We start from the raw sequence: 20,263 nt of genomic DNA on the forward strand, positions 1-20,263 counted from the left end.
TCATCATATATATTAGTTTGCTAAGATAAGATCATTAGATATATTAGGTTGCACTTCATGAATCTCCTCAATCTTGACACTAGACTTAATAGGCACAATGCTGCGATCATCATTCTTGTCCTGTACTTTACTACTCTTTTTCTTGCACTTGTCTTCATGCATTTTATGGCATTGTGGCCGAATATGACCCGCTTTCCCACAATAATGATAAGTAAGATCAAACTTATGATTACGGGACTTACTGTGAGATTGTCCACGTATTCGAGATTGAGACCTATTAGAGTCTCTACCACGGCCATTTTCATCTTGTTGGCCTCTCACAATCAATGCATGTGATGTGCGGAAAGCATTCACATTCTTTCTATTTATCTCTTTTGTCAAGAGGGCACTCTGAATATCCTACAAATTCAACCTATCCTTAGCACAAAGAGCTGTACGGAAAGTGATCCATGACTCAGGTTGAGTATAAGCAAAAATAAAGGATGCAAAATATCATTGAGAATCTCTTGTGAAGCTAAATGTTCGATGATAGAGTGAGACTCATTCAAGTGTGCTAACATAGAAGTCCCTTCCTTCATGTGAAGGTCCATCAACTATTTCGGCCAATACATTTGAGATATAGGACTCTACTTGTCATGCAGATTCTTAATTTGTGTCCAAAGCTCATATGCAGTTTGATTTTCAGTTACAACATTGTAGTGAACCTACTTAGAGAGTGATAAAACAATCGTGAACTTGCATAGCTCATCAAGTTCATCCCAATATTTGATGTAATGCTTTTGGGTTTGAGACCCCTATTTTTGAGTGGTCTAACTTGTGATTTTTGCACTAAAACCTACCATTTTTGGGTCTTTCAATAGTTGTAATTGGTCCCATCTAGTTTCTCAATATTGAAGATAACATTGTAAGGGAGAACCACTAGCCATAATGAGACCAAGCAAGTACACAGAAGGGCAAGATGAGTTGCTATAATATACTGCAAATTGGCCCAAAAAACCACAGCTAAATCAAGCGAGAGACAGGAGATATTGCCAAATGAATGAGCCATAAGTAAAAGATTGTCAAGTCCAAGTGATTGCCCTTAAATAAAATACATAAAATTGAAATGTCAGGTTGTTGTAATAAATTACAGCAATATGCCAACAAAAAACTGTGAGGACAGCTAAGATAAAGAAGCCAGGAACAACCTGCATTAAAGATTGTCACAAATGCAATGTGCTTGAAACTATACATGCAATTGTCATAGACATCATGGTATCAAAGGTAAATGAAGAGAATTGCCAGATGCATAACCCACTAAGTAAAGCTCAATACGTAACCCAGAAGCATGTGAATACCAATGACTATACCCTGACATACATAAGTACCGCTTCCAAGCTAAGAGATCAAATCAGCCCACAGTAGGATAACTACATCCAATAATTATAAATATAAAGAGAGCATATACATGTCACAAAGAGTCCCACTATCTCACTATTATAAGCTCAAGCTCAACTGCATACACCAAATGCTTTGTAGTACATCCAAGTGCCACTGTGGCTTAGTACACAAAGCCAAGTAGTTCCCATTGAAGAAAAAGTCGAATGCCAAACGAGCAAGTAAAGATCAAAATATCATGTGAATGTCAGTTAGACATCCAAGATCCATAGAGCATATGTCCAAAACCATAAAACCCAATATATTCTTCAAGGTAGTAACTTCATAAGCCAATGAAGAAATGAGAGCTTGAACCATAGTTAAGATGAATATTGCCAAGCTCAAAATCAAAGCTCAAGAGCATCCCATAGCATATTCAAGTGCATAGACTAATGCTAAGCATCAATGCATGTATATGAAACACTCGAATGACATTCAAGAGCTATAGGCATTTAGTATTCCCTAATAAAAGCTTGATGTCCACTATATTACAACAGTGAAATTTGTGTTAAATCTAAGCCAATGCAAGCTCAATCAAAGTCCAAAATCATTCAAAGACATGTGTCAAGCATCCCCAACTGCTAAGCGAACATTTAGACATTAATACTAAGTCTCAGAAGCATCAAATGACAAGAGGAATATACTTTTTTAAGATAAATGATATTCAACCCTTTTATTATAGAAATGAAATCTCGGAGAAAAATGAGCAAAATGTGTGCTAAAATTAGCCAAAAAGCATAACCATACCATTGGGGCACCAAAATAGCATTCTCGAAACATCAAAGATACATTATGGAATTTATTGTCTAAATCAAAACAATTCTATTATGTATAAAATAGAGAATAAAAAATAGTGTAGAATCAACTCTATGTGTACCCAGATTTGAAGATCTCATCACACTCTTCGTTTCTAGCTGCTCTAGAATACCTAAATTCATTATCGTATGCAAAAGTTATGGCCAAAATACGATAGTGTTGTCAAGCTGCTATAACTGTTCACGACTTCTATAGCATGTTGTGTATCCACTCAAAATGGATAAATTGGTTACTTCTCAGCTTAATAAACACTCAACAAGGCTTAGCTAAGCCTTGGAAAGCTCCTCAACAAGCACAGAGCAAGCTGAATTAAGTCGAAAGAAGGAAAGACTTAATGCATACCTTGAGAGAAAGAAACAATGATTGCAATGAAACCTTGAGTTAAAGCTTTGAATTTGGGCTGAAGCAAAGGATGAAGAAGCTCCTTGAATGGTTGGCTCTAATACCACTTGAAGAGAGTGAGGCTAGAGTGGAAGCACGCGAGTGAAAGCAAGAGCTATGGTGGAACAAGCAAGAGCAAGAGAGAGAGAGACACACACAATATGTGGGAACTCCAATAGTCACAATGTGTGATTAGCCTTCCCTTTATTCAAATGTCATTGTTGAAAGAATAAAGAATGAAGTGACAGTGATGGGCACCCATCACCTGCAGTGTACAGGTGTGCACGTATTGTCAATGTAGTAATATGTGGGCGGGTAGGCATAAGCACCTTTATCCCCAACATTTCCAACCATCAAGTGAGCTACTATTTAGTTAATTTAGAGTTTAATTTTGATTGCTAGCTACCTATGCAATAGTATTGGGGCAAATTACATCTAGCTAGCCTATTAAGTTTAGTCAAAGTAGGCATTTTGAGTGTTTGTAGCACATGTAACAGGATATTTGTGTTCAACAAATTTAGGGAGTTGTTTCCACTATTGTGGTTTTAGTTGTGCCAAGAATTGATATTAACGTATGCATTCTTGGATGTGGGTTTTGATGATAGGAAATCTAATACAGAGGAAGTTAAGAGGATAAATAGATGCAATTAATTGAATGGAAAACACAAAATAAAAAAGAAATCACAAAATCTAGACAAGCTGTGAGTAACAAACAAAAGAGTTAAGTAAACAACCATGTCCATAAACAAAAAGTACATAAACTCACAAAGAAAGAAGGGTAATGGGGGTCAAAGTTACTAATTGGAGGGAGAGAGAATATATTAGGGGTTTATAGTATATGGAGCACAATTTGTAGTACATGTTTGTTAGTAAACAAAACACCCACTATGAATCAAAGAAACTAACCATTATTGCGTGGTCATATACATGGAATGCACGAAATATCATGAATTATGGTGAGATGAATCATCTATATCTCATGTAGTTAATTGTAATCGAATAATTAATGATGTGGTACTAAATTGAAATGTACTAATTTATTGTGACACGTAAAACAATGGTGCAACATTGGTTGAAGAGCTAATGATCTTTGCTATTAGTTTTCTACTGTTACCATGACAAAATGACTTTTTAAAGAGTTTGCTAGCCATCCATGTGACAAAGGCATAAATAAAATCCTCTATAAGAAAATTAATCAAAGCATGACTAACATAATCCCAATCGAATCATGGCCACATTCAAACAAGTGACTACACATTATGTCATACTCTTAAACCACACCATTGTTGTAATGAACAAAAAAAGAAGAAGATACAAAGTAGTCTCTACATTTGACTTTCCACTAATGACTCCACCCAACACACATTCTTTCTCTCTTGCCACTCTAATCATCCAAGAGATGAATAGAAAATATTGTTTATGCAAGATACACATTTTACATGCTTATGGAAAGAACATTGAAACACATGATTAGTCATGATCATTGAGATTGGGCAAACCATGTTGACACATTGTGTATCATTATGAAAAGAAATAGGACTCTAACATAAATGAGTCCTTTTCAAGTCATAATTACTAAGAGGGGTCAACCCATGTGCATTATGACATTTAAAAATCATAAAGATAAGGAGATTCATATAAATTCAAGGGGAACCAACTACCAAACACACCCACATAAAGTTTCTACTAAGAAGTTTACCTAAAAAGCATAAAAGAAATACTATAGAGATGAATTATTGCCTATGAAATGCGCACGCACGCACGCGCACACACACACGCACACACGCACACACACATTTCCTTTGGAAATATAATTTCTCGTATGCATGCCCATTGATGCCTTTATGAAGCATTCCTAAATACATAAAAACCCTCTAAAACACGTGCCATTGAATCCACAAAAATTTCTCATCGAGAAGTAAAGCCATGAAGTGACATATCTACTTGCAAATTTGCAAGAGTAGCAACCAAATTTTGCTAATCCATTTGACTTGTATATAGTAAGAGCTCCTACGTCAATATTTGGGTTGGGAGCTAGTATATGTAAGTATCGATTCAACTTAGAGCCACTCTTTTCTAGATAGGTGGGTGACACATGGACTAGGTACACTGTAGGTGCAAACTCATTGAGTGACATCAATAGCATGCTCCAAGGTTTCTCCACACATCCACTCAAATGTGTCAAGGTAACCATAGGAAAGGACCATAGTAGTAATGAGTTAGGGAAAGTTTCAACATAAGGATTGGATTGAGATAGATAACCTTTGCCTCCACTTCCTCTCCTGTGCCCTTAACCACCCAATCACCTTTCAAACCCAATCTTGCTCGATGCATTGATGACAGTGTACTTCATGGTTGCTTCACTCAATCCCTTAAACATTTACGTTGATCAAGTAAATTTTCAAAAGTCTCTTTGACATGTTAACACATCATAAACACATTTTGCAAGTATCTATCATTTGTTGCACCATGTGGGATGGCAATCTATACTGTGAACCTCAAAACTCAATGCACATATTGCAATAAGGATGTGTCTTATGATGAAGAGTGACGATTAGACTTTACCATCAATAAAGTAAGAGATTCCATACCTTGAAGTGCTTACCGAATTTGCAAACCAATGCATGAAATAAAAGCTTGCAAATCAAAGCCTCTATGCTATCTTTTATATATGTGTGTGTGCATGTATGTATGTGAAAGCTTTCACCAAAGGTGCCATGTGGCAAGTTTTAGAGGAATGCCATGTGGCACAGCTCCACAACGTAAAACAAAATTTAACTCTCATTAAATTAGTTCGTCTTCTTATCCTCTTCTTCTTCCCCCCTCCCCCAACACACACACACACACACACACACACACACACACACACACACACACGCACGCACGCACGCACGCACGCACGCATGCAATGTGTGTGTGTCCGTGTGTTCTCTCTTATAAATGCACAAACAAAGAAGGATCTATGGCATTATAAGTGTTCATAATTGTTTGCTATAGATAAGGATGAGTAAGCATTGATCAATTTTCCTTTTAAATCTTTTGGTGGTACAGGTACAACATGTGCTATGGTGATGGCTATGCAAGCATAGATGTGCTGAATTGAAAAGAGATGTGAGGTAGATGAAACCTTTTGCTGGGATGCATTTTTATTTTCTAGTGCCTTCTTTAAAGACGGGCCCTTCCTCCACATTTGGGACAATGAACCATCCCATGAGGCTTTTATAGTGGCCAACCCTCTGGCTGTTGATCGACTACTTGTGGCTATGCATTTGGCCTAATGCTCCTTCCTCTGCTTATCACACTAGGGTTGGAGAAATAACAAATTAAGGTGCACATTGAGGATGGGTGAATCCTCTCCATTAGCTACTCCGACAAGGGTAGTGAGAGTTGATCAATTGATCACTAGCATGGTGACCGACTGCAATGTATCATGAACTCGAGGAAAGAGTAGTGAATAATAATGTATGGATAGAGGGTAACAAGGAACAAAGGATGGATGATAGGAAGGCGCCGATATATAGACGAGAGATCAGTAGGTCAGGGGTGAGGAATGTGGCAATCTCTCTCTTTTTCTCTCTCTTTTGCAATGGCCTCAGATAGAAGTTCCTTCTAGGGGAGGATAGGGGGCTTGTAGATGCAACCCATGGTGAATTGACATTAGAATAGAGGTCATCCTCCCATTCTATGCTTGTTCCAACAAAATTAGTAGAGCTACGACCTTTATCTAACCTGTTTGGAGGAGGATTCACTATTTGATATGCTAATCAACCAGTGGAAGCGAAAAAGATAGCCTCCTCTTGACAACTTTTATCTCTCTATTATTTCAACCACTGAGAATGGGCCAAATGGTTGATCATTTTTCAATTTATTAATAGGGATTCCTTTTGTACAACATTTGCTATACAATTTTCTCTTGATGCAAGCGCCTCCTCACATTCAATAGAGGGGGGATAAATGTGAATTTGTTTATGTATGCTATTAATGTTGCTAAATTGAATTTGTTTTCAATGATATCTAAGCAAAATGAAGTGCCTCTTTTAGAGTATAAATTAGATGAATGAAACTCATAAGTTTTTGAATTGAATTAGATTTGGCTAGAAGCTTGTTGTATAGCCTAAAACATCGTGTTGATGAAGAACACCTTGCAAAACGTAATGCCAAAAACCAAAAAGTTGCTTAGTCAAAGTTTGAGATGTGATGGCTTTCATATTTCACTACATTTTTTGGTTAAGGATTAACTTATTGCTTCGTAAAAGCACAACAGTAACACAAAAAAACACACAAACATACTATGCAAGTAGCATATCAAAGAGTTGGCACAAGTGTCTTGTTTTATAATTGTAGGGAAATGTGCCAAGAAGATATTCACTTTTCTTTGTTGTTCTTTACTTTTCTTTAATGTTGATTATGACAAAAGGGGACAAGGATAGATTTTAAGTTTGTGAAAGATTGTACTTATCAAGATTGTAGTTGCCTTTACCAAAGTGAACCTACAATGATGAGATAAAACCATATAAGCAAAGCACATTAATTCTAAGCATAATTAGGGTAGCAAATTAGTTATAAAAATACACTAAGTGTAATTACAACATAATACATTAACTAACTAACTAAATGCATTAACTATTGCAACACAATACAATCATAAACTATTTAATACTAGTTAATACACTAACTTTAACTTAGTAATATGTAATCTTTCTCTCTCTCAACTAAAACTTGGTAATCTCTCTCTCTCTCTCTCTCTCTCTCTCTCTTTCTCAACTATAACAATAAAATTAACTAATATTCAACTTAAAAAAAACCGCAACACTAATTTTAACCAATAGGTATTATGTAGTTAACTAATAACTTAGTAATGGAAAAATACAAATCCCTTATATAACAAAATTCCTTATATAAACAAAACTTATTTCGTATAAAATAAGGACTTTTCTCTATTGACCATGAAAATTCAGCCTAAAAAAGGCCATCCACAAGTTACTTCTTGGATTTCTTTGAAGCCTTGGAGGCAGTATGAGAGGTGGAGCTATAGGTGTTGCTATCTTAGACCCTAGTTTGTGTGGAAGATGTTATTCCCTCCTAGCACTCTTCCTTTCATGAATAGCCTTGTTCTTGGCTTTGTGACCTTCAAACTAATCCATAGAGTCTTCTCAAGATTTCTTAGCTTTTGATTTGTGAATGCTTTCCACAAGCCCATGCTTATTTTTTAAAACATTAGCCTTAACCTTCATATACATGACATGGTTCATGTGCTTGTCAATATTTTTTGCTTCTTGTACTTTATCAACAGATGATGAAGAACATGCATATGCCTCAACCATATTATCTTTTGATAGCAACATGGCCATCTTGTACCCCGCCCTTTGCCTATCCAATGTGATGACCCTTTCTTTTGGCAAAAGCATTAAGTAGAAGAGCCTTATAAAACAAGGCTTAGTTATTAAAGGCCCTTCCTATCATAGGTAATTAGACCAATGATGATTGACAAGGAGCCCTATGTTGTCATGGAATCCAATGTCATAGAGAAAAGATAGTTTTGGCAAACTTACGGGTGGTCATCGATGTATTGTGATGGTCGTGTTGTAGCTAGGCATTGGTGGAACATGTGAATCGAGGAGATGAATGTTCTAGAGGTAGGGATCTGATTGGTGTTAGTGAAGAGTTGTGATAGAGGTGGCACTGTTGACACAGTAGTTCTATGAGAAGGCATCATGGGAAGGCACCTATTGTACTTTGAGGAGGTGATACTATATCATTGGTAGTTGCTTTTGTTTCCATTGGCCAACTATGACACTTGAGTATGAAAGTTGCTCCTACAATACTTCTAGACAACTAGGTAAAGGGGGATCACAAAGGCTATTGGATGCCCACAGAGTGTGGAAACCTTAAAAATATATGCACCTTTTCCTCAAATTTTCTTTTTATTTTGTCTTTTTAAATTAAATATTATTTTCTCTTTTTGTTTTTGGTATACACATGACTACATACAAGATGGTATTGAGTAGGATGTTATAATGTAAATTTGAGAAATTTGATGATGATATTATTATTGAGGAAGACTCGAGCTCTCAAAGAATGTTATCGATGTGAAGAAATTTGAGCCATTTGGAAAAGCATTGAGGGATTCTTCTTGAAGAAGTTTGATATTAATAGAGGTGAGATGTTTCCTTCCTAAGTAGCACCATCTAGACCCCTTAAGATTCATGAACTTAGTTCAGCACGCAACTTCCAACTCTACCTCACAATAGAACATCACAACTTCAACCCAATAGAATCAACTTGAGGGACTTATGATCTAACAATATCTATCAGTAATCTAGCACCCAACCCAGAAGGATCACTTTGTAATCAATGCTAAGAGCGAATTATCAATACTTTTGGTTCAAAAATATTCTTCTTTACTTGGTGCTAGATAATTCATAGATACTATTAGGTCATAAGTCCCTTAGGTCAATCCTAGTGGGTTAAGGCCATGCCATTTTGCTGCAAGATAGAATTGGACGTTACTTGACCAACTAAGTTCATGAATCATAAGGAGTTCAAATGGTGCTTCTTAGGAAAGGTGTCCAAGTACTACAAAACATCTACTTCCTTGGTTTGGCTAGGGATGGCTACATTACACATGGTATCATAGCAAGAAATAATGATGAATTACCTAATAATGAATTTTGTGTTTTATGAGTCAATAAAAATCTAAAGTCATGACCCTATCTATTTGGTACTGCCTACTACAACTAGTGATACTAACATGCAAGACAATACGTTTCTTTTAAAGCAAGTCAAATTGCCTAAATTCAATGGTGAAGGGTCCAAGGTTGTGATTGATATGAAAATGTAGATTGAAACCATTGAAGACTCTTTTCTCTTTAATTGGCACTAGCATTGTGAATCAGTCATCAATGATAGCCCATTTATGCCTAATGGGTGAAGCTCGTTTGGAAGCATCAATCTCGTGACATGGTAATAATTGAAAATCCTCAAACATGGGAATAAATGAAGGAAGAAAAATCATCTAACATGGGAATAAATGAAGGAAGCTTTTAACGTAGGGAGACTTGACATTGTAGCTTTTAAGGTACTTGACACTGTAGGCCTATTACTCCAAATTTTTAATCCTCATGAAATATGCACCTAAGAAATCCATGGATCAATACATTACTAAGTTTTGCTATAGACAAAAAGAACCTCTAAATGGCTACCTTAAATCTGTGAGGTGAGTTGATTTAGAATGCTCTCTAATATGAGCTAAGTCCATAATAGGACTTGGTGGGATATAGGTGATCTTTACCTATACTATAGAAGGGGCTAAGATAAACTATCTTATTGACCTAAGTAGCCAAGCTACTTATTGACAATGCTTTGAATGTGGTGAATTGGGGCACACAGAAAGGGGATCTCTCAATCATTGGTGGTTCCAGTATGACCAATTTGGATACTTGCAAGTTGAATACCCTAAGTTTGCTCAAGAAAGTGGGGAGCAAGCAATAAAAAGAACCCATAAAGATGAAGCATGCAAAATGTGGCTTGCAACTTTGCCATTCATGGATGTTGAACCAACTCTTAAAATATAATAGATCAAGAAACCTAGGATAGCTCCTTTGTACATCTTGTATATAGCTCATGAGCAAAATGTAAGAAACTTGAGGAATAAATTGTGCTTCATACCTTTGCTTTTCTTGAGCTAAGGACATCTCGATTTTTCTAAGAGGAAGAGAATGAAATGTATCTGAGTTTTAGCTCTCGAGAATATTTAATGCAAGGCTATTTTAACATAAATATAATGACCATGGTAGTATAGCAATACCCTTAACTAACGGAATTAGTTTAGCAAAAAAGTTAAAGAGGAAAGTTTGAATCAACTAAGGTCAATTAAGATAGTTAGCAAGCTGACCATAGCTAAATTAGAGTTAGTAGATAAATTAGCGATATTAATAAATAGTTAAGTTACTAAGGTTAGTAGCATCAGGATAGGTAGATTAGTATTAACAATAAATGGTAAGCTAAGATACGTTTGCAAGTTAAGATACGTTTGTAAGTTCCAAGATTGAGAATTATCTTTAATAAAGAAATGAATAAGCCCCCCCTTCCTTCTTATATATAACAATGCAGTTATAGACCCCTCCCTCTCATTGTCACCTATGTCAACCTATGGTGCCATTAGTTGAGGCCACAACCAATAATCAATGACCTCCATATTCCTTCACACCTCTCAACCATGGGGGTTGTTAATAGGACTTACCATGTGGAGGTCTTTATAAATATTCCCCCTCCCCCCAATCTAGCCAACTAGCTAGCTACCTTCCCAATTAGCACCCCTCCTCCTCTTGCTTGATGTTTCCTCCCACCACCCCCTCGCTTTCCAAAGTGCAATGGCTTACCCATCCCTCTGATGACATCAGATGATGCCCTCCCATAAGATCCATGAGGTTGCTAAGAAAGGCCAAAATCCCATGTCCTTTTCTACCACTCCTCCTGCTATTTAAATAATGTGCATGCCACAACTTTCTATCTAGTCTAGGGACAGTGGGAGAGAGATTAAATTCACATAATCTAATAAGACAAGTTGCCAATAGGTCGAACATGCCATCACAGATAGAGAGAGAGAGACAATATAACCACATTCCCTGCCCTCTTCCATCAATACAAAGTAACTATTAGGTTGACGAGAGAGAGAGAGAGAGAGAGAGAGAGAGAGAGAGAGAGAGAGAGAGAGAGAGAGAGAGAGAGAGAGAGAGAGAGAGAGAGAGAGAGAGAGAGAGAGAGAGAGAGAGAGAGAGAGAGAGAGAGAGAGAGAGAGAGAGAGAGAGAGAGAGGGTAAGAGGAAGAGATGAGTGACAAGATAAGGAGAGAACAAAAAGAAAAAGATAGAGAGAGAGAGAACGATTGTTGATTCTCTGCACCATTGTCATCACTATCATCCTTAAACTCTCCAAATCCTTGCAAGCACCAAGCAATTGGGTGCTCAGGCCATGAGCTCAAGTAGCACATTATTGAACCATGGCACCATAGAGGGACTCCCAACAAGGCCAACTCCTTTTAATGCTTCTATCATGTCAATTCCCTACACCTAGGTAATTGTGCAAACAAAAAACTATCTTGAGGGGTATATTTATGCTACTTATTTGATTATATAGGATTACTAAGGTAGGATAAATAAGAAAAGAATACGAGACAAATAAAGGTCTTTCGTTAGGTAAGATTGGAGTAATGACTCTAGATCAATCTCAGGGAACTCCTTAGGTAATAAAAGTAATGAAAATAAACTGGTTTAGGGATTATACACTAGAATTACCCTAAGTTGTTTTACAACTTTTCTCCATGGGTATATTAACAAGAATTTTGATGGATTGGAAATTGCAAAAGGGAAGATTAGAAATCACAATTAGATACACTTAATAGGACTCTAAGTAGTAAGTAGTGACCATTCTCCCAAACACCCTAAGGCAAACCATTGGAATCACCTAAAAGAGGGTAAATACAATGAGAAGAGACTCAAGTTAGGTAGTCCTAAGTGACTCATATTGATGAACTATCACCTTGTTAGGGAAGTGTATTGTTCATAGGGGTACCATGGACACTAACCTATGAAGTGTACCTAGTGTTTGTTTTGAATGCATCTAATACCAATTTAGGGATTGCAATGGTATCATCTTGAGAATGTTTGAGAATACAAGTAGATTGTTGTAAGTGAATTTCTTGAATTGGATACATGAAGAAATGCTTATGCTTGGGTATGGTTGTTTATGGCTGTGAATGATAAAACTAAAAAAGTCCTACATTGGAATTGAATATATAAAATAGTGATAGATATTTTAGGCATTGTACTCTTCCCCAAACATGCGAGGAAGGTTCCCTCTTATGGGCAGCATGGGGCTAGGTGGTGGTTTTTGTCATGTTAACATTATAAGAGGAGAAATCCTCAATATGCATAGTGTATGATGATGGTGGGCACCAAAGAGACCTTCATAAGAAGAGAGGGGTAAGGGTGAGATGGACCTTGGATGTCAAAAAAGCCAATGATGAAGTATCAATGCTCAAATTGAGGTTGGAAATTGGGATGGATTGAAACATCCCTTTAGTCTTGGATTTGAGACTGTTTGATTTATTCTAAGTACTATTTGGAAAAGATTGATTTCACTATTTTTGTTTGTGCTTAAAGGCATTCAATGAACCTTGTGTAATATGATAATTAAGGAGAACACTTTTATGCATTCCCAATAGCATGGTAGGTCCCTAATTAAATAATTAAGGCTACTGAGTACAGTCGGTGGAAAGCGAGTAGATAATCATCACAATGACACCATCCTATGGATGGATAGACCCAATAAGTTGAGTGCTTTCCTAATGAAAAATTCATAGGAATAGGGTTGAATGCTTGATTATTTAGGGTTGAGGCTAGCACCATCTTAGGGTGTTGGAATGAGGCAAGTGTGTTGAGCTTAGCTCCCCTTCATATCTCACTCTCTTTGAACCAAGTGCAGTGCTAATCTACTCTCAGCCTTAATCGATTGCAAAGCACTCCTTTTCTTGGCTAGGCCCTAGATTACTGATAGAGATGGATAGGTCATAAGTCCCTCAAATAGATTCTAATGGGTTTATGATGTTTTGCTGCGAGGTAGACTTAGAAGTTACATGACTAGCTAAGTCTATGAATGCTATGGGGTTTGGACAATGCTTCTCATGAAAGGTATCTAAGTGACTACCAAACATCCTCTCTTCGAGCTTGACTATGGGAAGATAACATTACAATTGTCAAGGTATAGTTTGCTTAAAGATGGGTTGAGGTGATGGATCTTAGTGGCTTCCTTTTTTATCAATGTGATGATGAGGTATTATGGTGGATGGGCTTGCCCCTTCCTAACTCTGACTAAGAAATTAGCATGAATTTTTGTTATTCTGCTTTAAATATCTTCAAGATTTCTCCTCCACATACCTTTGACCTACTCTTGGTCTTATAACTTCTTGATCAAACCATAAGTACAATATCTAGTGATGAATTAAAAAATGGTATATGTAAATGTAATTTTGCATTTCCTCTTTTTTTTTTTTTTGCATATTCTTAGTGTAGGACAAAGGTTTTCTTTGAAAAATTCACCTATTATTTTATGTATAATGGAAAAAAGCTGGTTTATTAATGTAAATAAAAAATTGGTTTAAAGAATAAGATCACCTCACCTTAGAATAAGCCATTTGTAAAAGTCTAGATTGCATTGAGGAGATGCATAATCATCAAGAAGAGCCAAGAGTAAGATGCGTGTAATTACAACTAAGATTTTGTCATTTTTTCCTAATCAGCAATTTGTAACTCTTTCTCCACTAAGGGTTTGTTGAGCACAAGACGTTGTAATAGTTGCTCAATTAATGGAAATCCATATATGATTGCGAGCACTTATAGGGAAGCGGGATCCACATGGAAGTCTTTATGGCTTTTTGTTGCTCAACATTAGTCATGAACCAACTTCCTATATGGTGCATAATAGTTGAGAGTGAGATTTAGACAATTACATCTAAGTTTGTGTCATTTTGGCATGATCAACTAGCCATGTGCAACTCTTCCTCTAAGGACACAAAATACCCTACATCATCAAGTTGTCTAGTTGATATAAGGCTGTGAGTCAATGCAAGTACATGGTGTATATCATGCAAAACAAAAGAACTGCCAGAAGGAAACTACAACCTAACATCTCCAATGCCCACAATGTCAAGAGACCTGTCATCACCAAGACGCACAGAACCAGACATGGTATGATAGGTATGAAACCAATCTCTATAGGGTGTCACATGAAAGGACACACCCGAATATCCAAGATCCAACATTGTGTATACATAGAATGTATCTTAGAATTTTGTAAGGCATCGCATGCAGAAGCTACAAGTATGTAATCATCATCTGAATCATGGCCTGCATGACATTAACCTCTTCTATCTTCACACTAGACTTTGCAGGTACAATACTGGAGATTTTATAATAGTTTCTTAATTAATGGACATTCACACATTATTGCTAGCACACATAGGGAAAATGGAGCTGCATACCTTGATTCACTTTATAGCTATTTGTTGCTCACTATTAATCATTAACTGACTTCTTAGTTTAGAGATGGAGGTTTTGATAATATACCATTCCTATTTGAATGGGTTTTGTCCTACTAACTTTTCATTCCTACTCTTGTACCTCCTTGATATTGTTTGGCAAACTTGTCTATGGAAAGATGGAATCAATGCCCTAATATGTCAAAATCTAATTAGTCATAAACATCATAAGGCGTTGCTTTTCATGGATCTAGACATACTCTTGGTTGATCTAGATAGGCCTTTTTATTTGGCTTTCCCTTTCTAAGAACCATACATGAAAATTACCCTTCATATGGCTTATATGCATTCTCAACCCTATGACATGTTTATGGTGCGTTCTTGCCCCGTCCCATATCACATGTACTACTAGAAAATTTTTATGTTTTTTGGGTAGCACCACATGTGTGGCTTGATCAAATAATTGAGCAACTATCATCAACATATCATCAATCTTTTGGAGGCACTTTGTTATAGGTCGATTCTCTTTTTATGCCATTTTTAATACTATTTTAGTAAGATATATTTTGATCAACTTGAGCTTTAAGTTCACAAGAGGGTTTGGTCAAGAAGAGCACATCCTTGGATTTTATGCTTTAGTGGTGCTCCATGACTTACATTTTGTACCCATTTTGTTAAAGTTCTAGAATATAATTACTTAGTTGAGTTGCTAGATGTACTCACGATTAGACTAGTGAAAACTAAAGAGCAAGTACCATTGGTATATCTTAGGGTCAAAGTAATTGCACTAAGAGAGCACACCACAAATGCTCTCATAGATGAAGGCTTTGATTTCAATACGTTCACATATGATGCATGGATTAAAATTGAACAACCTAAACTCATGCCAAAAAATATAGCAATCGGCCCATATCGAGGAACACCGTACACTCTCTTGGGAAAATGTAAGATTTTGATGATAGTAGAAACTGAAAACATACCATTGATGACCTTTATGCTTCCGAATCAGGAAGATGTTGGGAAGGAAACTTCACTTGGGAGAAGTTTCAAGCAAATAGCTAAGTATAACATCAACTTTGATATGCAACACATACTTACCCTCAAGGGAAAGGCAAGCCAACCATGTAAAGATCAACCTGCCTAAGGCCACCAATGGCAATACAAACATCCCCTAAGTCTACCAAAACAATACTCCAAATGGCCCCATCAAGTATATTCAAGATACTAAGAGCTTTTCATTTTAGGCATCAACGTCATCTAAATTGACTCCTCCTTCACCATAGTCCATCCCAATTCTAACCTTGGCAATAATTAATTCCAAACCAAAGAGACTAAACCAATAATAACTACTTTCCAATCAAGAGTCGAGTCAAATGAGTCATATCACCTTGCCAGTGCTGCCTACATAGCTAGTGTCTCACTATTGTTTTTGTACTATACCTTGTCTTGGAAATATGGATTCCATTCCTAAGCATCTCTTTTCTTTTGAGTTCTTTGTACAGTGTTCTACTTCTTTGCCATGTTTCTCTTTTATATTATGTTTTGCAGTCTATTACATCAGATTCTCACGCTTCCATTGATGCACCCACTTCTGACATGGTATCAAACATCCACATTAGGTCTTGTGGTGCTGATTTCTTTTGTTGTAGGCCTGCATTTTACACCGTTTGTTGTTGATTTCTTCATGCTGCGATGATTTTTTGCCTTGGTGACCTTCTACTGAGACAAAAGTTAAAACGGTCTGGTTTTTCACTGAACTAACCATGTTTTGATTGCCGCAATCTATGTTTATTGTTCCTGGCTTGTTCCAAGTTTGAGATGACTTGTTTAGATTGCTGTATAACTACATTTAATGCTCACTTTGTCTGCACTTTTACTTCAGCTGTCCGAGTTTATAGGTTTCTAATCCTCTTAAGACTAGGCAACATTGTATTCAGGCCTGTGGTTGCTGTAAAAGAATTTCAAAATTTAAAGAGTAAGATTTATAACCTTGAACTTCAAAAATTGTTAAGTTATAATTTAATGGTAAATACATAGAATTTGATTCAAAGATACCTCCAAAATTTTGAGTTAAAGGTTTTGTATTTGCTATTGAAAATGTTTCTTGTGAATACTACCCTAAACCCTAGAGTGCTTAGGCCCTACTATGTGCTAGTGGGGGGGTTGTAACCATATGGACTAGGGTTTCACTTGCCACTAGGATGTGATGTGACTTGTCAACCACCGCTTAAGGCTTAGAGTTGGGTTACACCTTGGGTAAAATCGAGTTGTAGAAGGTGTGAGAGTTGAAGCTTTAAGCATGTGGTAGGTTTACTTGACTTGATCTCCTTGAAAAAAAGAAACCTCTCAAAATCAACTTAGTACACTAAAAAATGAGGATACTATGCTGACTTTGTTGACATCTTGTTTATCTCGAGTGAGAACATGGGTTGGGTGGCATGTTCTCTCTTCTCCATTAATTAACTGGTTGTCTTTTGGGACTTGCCACACATGGGGGTCCACATTACTTATACTCATGTGTGGCTGTTGCACTTTCATTGTAGTTGGTATCCCATGTAGGTCAATTGACCTATGTGGGGTTAGGCTCTTAGATCCATTCCATGCACAAGTCAATTGAGCCATGCATTAGCAAAAGCAAGATGGTGAATAAATATGTCCGTGCATAAGTTATTGAGTAACTAGTGGATTCCATTGCTAGAGAGTTGAACAACATTTGGGAGGAGAGAGAAAGCATCACAATGTCCAAGGAGGTGAGAGAAATATTAGAGTTGAGGTGAGAGAAAGGAGCATGCTAATAACACATATCCATGTGACTTTGTTATGATTAGCCCATTGGGTACCCTCATTTTTAGAGGTACTTTGTGGACTTGGCAGAGTGCCATTTTTCACAGGCTGGGGTGCAAGTCCAAACCTCTCTCTCTTAGCAAGTGAAAGGAACTATGGCAACAATGGGGTAGAACTAGAAGTGGGTAAGCTCCATAAAATGGAACTAGCTCTAACAGACACTTGTGTGGGAGCTCACGCTCGACCGCCAAGACCCACGGACCGCTTATTGTTTCAAGCGTTCCAAGCCGAGCACTAATGGCTACCTCTCACATAACCGACACGCCATCCATATCTAAAGGTGTAGTGAGCTTACCTCCGTGCCGTTCGAGTTACCTCCTCTCCCGCGCACTCCGATAGCTCCACGATCCAAGTGCAAACTTCAAGCAAGCTCCATCCTCAAGCTCTACGCTCCAAGCTCCATTGCCGCGAGCAAGACAAGAGAAGAGAAGAGAAGAGAAGAAGAGAGGAGAAGACGGAGAGCTTCTCCTCCTCAGTACCTCACCCTCACACACTCACTCCCTCACACTCTCACACTCCCTCTCTCAAGCACAAGCTCAAGCAAGCAAGAGCAAGAAGAAGAAGAAGAAGAGGAGAGCTACTTTTGGCCACACAAGAATGAGCTTCTCATTCACTTTTCAACTTTATATACAAAACCCTAAATCCCTTTTGGGCGGTCATCCCCTTTTCCTCTTTTTTACATGGCCGGCCGTAGCCTAGGCCCTTTTTCCCATTGTCCTTCTATATTCCTAGATTCCTTTACACCGCCCGTTTACATTTATAAATTGCACGGGTGAGAGCCCGGCGCTCCTTGAATTAAACCATGATGCGCTTGTGCTCTTTTACAAAAGTTTTGATTTGCGCTTTTCCTTGTGCGCCTTTCTCCCTTATTTAGGACTCTTCTCCTTGTGCGTCTTTGTCTTCCGTTTCTTTTTGCCTTGGCCTTTGTCTTTATCTTCTGCTTTAGCTTTTTCGGATTTTTCACCTTCGTTCGTTTGAGGGTTAACATTACCCCCCTCCTAGACGAGTGCCAGTCCCATGGCACTCACTGTCGTAGGTAGCAAGCGTTAGCATGCACCGAAGACATGGGTGGCAAGGACGTCTGTGGTTGCCATGATGGAGTATTGGTAGTGGTGGGGAGGAAGGTCATTGGGGGCACGTTGGTGGGTTAAGTGGTAGGTGGGTAGGGCAATAGGAGTTGGTGGTAGGGCTGTTCTTTGAGGGGGTTGCACTGATGGAGTACAAGTGGCGGTTTGTTTAGGGATTTTGTACATGATGATTCTTGGCAGGCTTATAGGGTGATAAGGATAGGAATTCAGAGTTGAGTGTTGATGAAGAGCGAACAACACTGTCGTTGGAGTCTTCAATACCTGCGATTGGAAAACCTCTCATGTGGTCTCTCCTTAAGGGATAGCGCTAGTCTTCTTATCGTGCACAAGATATATTTTGATTAGTTTGGGAGAGAGGTCGAACTCTAAGCAAGCCTGGAGTATTTTCCTGCACTTGAGGACCCAAACTGTGTATATACTTCGGTGCAGATATTATGTGAGTGCTTGTGCATACTTAGATATTACGTAGTTAGAAGACCGCGGGCTAGTTTATCGTAACAATGCGTGGATGAAGTAAAGTTGTCCATGTTGAGAAGAAGTACACGTGTAGGTATATGAGACATCCTTTGCCTTGTGACTACACAACGTAGCATAATTGAATACAGGGACATCAAGCAAGTACGTGTAGGTATTTGAGGACCCCTAGGTGCTGTGCTGTGATCGTGGGTGCTTTTATTTATTTATTTATTTATTTATTTTTGTTTATTTTTCTTGTGCTTTTTTCTTTCTTTCTTTCTGTCATTCTGTTCTTTTTTTTTTTGGGACTTGCCTGAGTACAACCATTACAATATGTTGAGGCTAGCAGCCTTTCAATGGGTTGGAAAATGTCAAGCTTCGAAGGCTCAAGAAATGGATATTACAGTGATGATTGTGCCCTAGCCTCGTTGTTAGAGAAGCAGTTGTTGAGATGGGGAGATACACTTGAGATATTGCAAACCTCCTTGCGACACACGTGATGTTGGTACAATTGAGGTAACGACTGTCGTGAGCCAACTATAGAGCTTGACCCAGAAAGAGAGCGTAGCCCATGAATATGCTTTGGGCCATGTGATGTGGGTGGTCTACAGGGGTGATTTTTGCTGTCGGCAGCGTGGCTTTGCCGCGGCTCTTTGTGGGGTCGATGGTCGTGCAGTGATCGGGCATTGAACACTTTCGCATAAAGACCTGTATCATCCTGCATCCACTCGTCACTTCATGAGAGTACATGCATGGTATATGTCGCAACTATAATAAACCAGTGCAACGCAAGGAGACATCACTTATCTGAATTCTATGGTGTTGACTTAGATATTTATCACCTGCGCTTGATTAGCTTTTTCTTTTGCTAAAGACGTGAAATACATTAAACGTAGATATGAAAAGTTCGTAGAATTGGGGAACATGTTAACACTTAACCATTTGAAGACAAAGAGTCCTGGCCAGGTAGCTTTTAATAAGCCTTTATACAACATGGGGCTACTCTATTTGTATGAGGCGGGGCGAGTCTGGGTGGTCGGGCGATTGGGGCTCTGCTGAGTGTGGGGCTCCCGTGGGGTTGGGCAGGGAACATGTCGGCCGGGACATGAATGGTATAGTCTCGGGCTACCACCGTTTCCAAAATGCCTTTAAATAGTTCATTGAATTCTTCCCTGTCCCGAGTTGCCCTTTCTGCCCTTGAGTATCTGGTGCCCAAGCATACGTTG

Source organism: Lygodium microphyllum, chromosome 4 (genome assembly GCF_053477565.2).
Source record: "Lygodium microphyllum isolate KBCC chromosome 4, Lygodium_microphyllum_v1.1.10, whole genome shotgun sequence".
NCBI classification, from domain to species: Eukaryota; Viridiplantae; Streptophyta; class Polypodiopsida; order Schizaeales; family Lygodiaceae; genus Lygodium; species Lygodium microphyllum.